We start from the raw sequence: 4,058 nt of genomic DNA on the forward strand, positions 1-4,058 counted from the left end.
TCACATTAAGCACGAAGTCAACAACGCCCTTTCGGGCTTCAGCCTTTTGATAAAATCTTTAACTTGGACTTTCTGGATGGATGGCTCATGTTTTGGGCTTGACACTAATTAGGTCTTGTGGTGGCCCAAAACGAAAGCAAAGGTTGGTCACATACTCGCACTCTCAGAGTGTCACATTTTTGTAAATATATTTTTTCATGTTTAGTCCATAATTCAAGTAATCGTTTCAAAAAAAATTAATCTTAATTTGGATAAGTTTAACTCATGTATAATCTGCCTATCTAAAAAGGTTAAATAGGTGGATACGTTGTTGTAAACGCATTGATAGGCCAGAATAAGCTACCCTCTCCCTCTAGACAAGCTACCTCGTTCCTCTCTCGCTGGTCGAGCTACTCCGTTCATCTGATAACTTCTTTTTTTTATTTACTCTGTGTTTATATATGCTTGAAATCACTACGAGCGCGTTGCACACGGAATCGCTGACAAGAATATAAAGAAAATGCAGAAAAAAACACTAAAAAATAACCGAAAGAAAATCAACTAAAAAAGTTGTATGGTAATGATGTTGTTCGGTAGAAGCCCGTAGTCAGAGACGTGCAAATAGTAATGGGTACCGGTACCGAATTTCCTGAACTGAAAGATTCTAAGTACCAGTTCGGTACTGACATTTGGCGTTCTTGGTACCGGTTCGCTATAAGTTTTTACCTTCATATACCGATATCGTAACCGGTATTTTCGTTACCAAAATCGATTCGGTATCAGTTGGCACCGAGCTCATCCCTACCCCTGAAACTAAAAAAAAGTTGTACGATACCGTTGGTGTTTGTACGGAACCCGTGAACAGGGATGAGCAAATGGTACTGGGTAGCAGTACCAAGTTTCTCGAACTAGAAGATTATCAAACTCAATCCGGTACCGACTTTTGACGTTTTATGTACCAGGCTGGTGCTGGTTTTTACCTTCATGTACCGATAACGAACCGGTATTTTCGATACAAGTACCGGTTAACACCAAGCTTATCAGAGTTAAAAAGTACAGGAGATAACAATTATTATAATATTAAGATAATAAAACTGTCACACCCTCAAAATCCACAATGCGGAGTATCACCGCTTGGAGGCGTGACATGACCAGGATCAAGCCACCAATCATATTGAACAACGTATTTATGTAAATAAAACCAACCACAATACAATTGGTGACCAAAAGGAAGTTAACCAAGTTCAATCTAAACAGCGGAAGCATAAGACGTTAAACCAAAACATAAGTTCGTAGTTCATAAGTTTAAAGACCCAAAACATAAGTTTCATAAGTTCATAAAGTTTATTTATTGAGTACAGGACATAACAGTTCGCATCCCACAACGACCACCTCCATGTGCAAGCCCCATAGCATCTAGCGACCTGCAAAGCATGTAACAACAAAGTTGAGTGAGTTCACGGTTGGTTGTCCATTTTAGAGTTGTTTCCAAAAACGTAGTTTAATCTTAATCAGCTATCCAGCCATGGGGGTTACCCCATAGTTCGAAAACGTTTATCAGTTAACCATCCCTGGCTATCCAGCCCGGCACTCCGACCGTGGGGGCTACCCCATTATTTAAACTACCAGACTCGTTTATTATATCGACTACTAACGAAAACTACTTGTGCCTTAGCGTCGGTGTCTATCATCACCGACGTGCCATAGTCCATTAGTACACGCCCGTCCGACTGGCACGGTGTGAGGTTTGTTAAACCTAATAGCGTTATTAACTAATGACCCGCTCGCCATTGGCCTCGGCGATTAAGTCGATATAAAATGAGGGACTTCATGATAGAGTTTTGTCTAGTAAGTTTTAAGGTTGTTGTCCTACCCAAGGAGGACGAACGTACGTATTGTACCCAAGGAGAATACGCAGGATTAATATTGGCATCCTACCTATGGAGGATGGCGGTACATATCCTACCCAAGGAGGATATGTAGGTTTCGTTTTAGTTCTTTAACCCATTCCCAAACCACCGGGAATCCCATGCCTGGTAGAAAGTGTGAACTCACATCGGTTTGCTCGGTTAGATTAGTTACTCTAATAATCAGGAATTCAAGCACGTCCTAGTAAGGTACAGATAACAATCAACTTCTCATGCACAACACGTATGGTTTATCTATTCACTACTTTTATCACATACCACACAATTCGAATGTCAAGTTGCACTGTTAAGTTACATTATTTTTCCCTAAAATAATATAACTATCTTACAAAATAAACAAGTATCCACACAAGTGTTCTAATATAAATATATATTCTAAATATATATTTATCTATTTTACTTGTAAAAGTCAACCTCCGATACTTTGTATTTTGTAACAAAACTTTTGGCGAAGTTCATTTTGAAAACAAACTTAAAAATATATTCGTAAACACTTGTTAGAAGAATATTTTCTAAGTGTCGGATTTTTAGAAAATTTCGCCAGAGTTTCCTTTGTAAATGGAGGTGTCCATGCTTATTAGCATATCATTTTCTTTTCAAATATTCATTCAAACAATTCTCAATCATCAACATACAATCTCTATTTACCAAACTTGTCAAAAACAAGCACAAACTATAAACTTATGAACTTGAAAATTTATAAAAATATGTAGTAACTTACTAGCATACTTAGTAAGTCTTGTTACCTTTTAAAATGTGATTAGTTCTTTAAAAAACTTTATTTTTAAAGACTTTAAGTGTTTACAACTTCCACCATATTTTCTAAAAAAATTTCTTTGTGAACCTTTCTTATTACACAAGTGTTTCTACACTTGTTTATTTACCAAGAATGTGATTAGTTTATGTAAGATCCAAGTTTTTGTGAAACTCATATTTTTAACTTGGTTCTTTTGAAAAACCACTCATGGATCTTTAGATCTACATGATTATAACCTACTTTGTTCTTTATTTTTCAAGAAATCACCCATTCATCCAAGTTTATAGTTTATGTGTGGATGATTTCATCATCCTACATCATTCTTACTTTCTCATCTTGCTAGATCATGTTTTTAATCATGATTTAGCAAGATTACATGATGACCAACATCATTTCTACAAAGCACCAATAATCAACAATTATTTCAACACTTAAACAACATTATTTCTTTATATTTAGAGCTTATGTTTAAGTTTTAACTTTATGTTCTTTAGTGTTCTTGATTTTCTTCACATTTACCATTATGTTTCATAGTTTAACCACCTCTATAGAATGTAAAATGAGTAGATCTAAGAGACTTACCACTAGCTCAAAGCTAGGAGAGTTCAAGTGAAGAAAAGTGGTGGATAAAAGAATATAAGAGAGGTCCTTCAACTTCCGAACACACCGAGCTTCGTTGTATGCCTTCTATCACCTATGTATGGCCTTAGAATGCTTGCAAATGATCAAGTGATGGTGGTGGTAGTGCTACTAGGGGGCGGCCGAGATCAAGAAGAGAGGAGAGAGTGAGTGTGTTGTTTGAGTTAGAGGATGATGAATGGTGATAGACTTGTGGTTTAAATAGAAGTCTTCCAACATGTTATTACCTAGTGGTCTTAGTGTCCCCTAAAGTACACTACAAACCTCATAAATAAATCAAGGAAATCAAGTGGGTGTGACCCACTTCTCAACCGGTTTGGGGGGGTGGGGGGGTTGGTTTAGTTGGGTAGCAATGGTGGTTAACTAATCTAGTTAGAAGGTAAGTGGAATAGTTAGTGGTTTATGTGTGCTATGCAATATATTGTGTGTTAGGGTGTTCGGGGACCCTAACTAGCTTAGAAAAATAAAAACAATGCTTCTAGCATTATTTTGGTGTTCCGGGTAATGTCCGATTGTTCGGTTTGATACCGGTTCTTTAACGTGCTAAGTTATTCTGTTTGGTGTCCTATATATATTTTTTTGTAACATTTTCAATTCTCAACACTTAGGAAAGCACACATGATTATTTAGTAACTTTTCAGCACCAGACTAGTATGTTAACAAGCACGTGTAAGTATAACACAGAAATCATAAAGCAGTTAAGTGATTCAGCACAGTCATCAAGCACTTTAATTATCATTAATAAATCGTACGGA

This window comes from Helianthus annuus, chromosome 11, assembly GCF_002127325.2.
Source record: "Helianthus annuus cultivar XRQ/B chromosome 11, HanXRQr2.0-SUNRISE, whole genome shotgun sequence".
Lineage (NCBI taxonomy): Eukaryota > Viridiplantae > Streptophyta > Magnoliopsida > Asterales > Asteraceae > Helianthus > Helianthus annuus.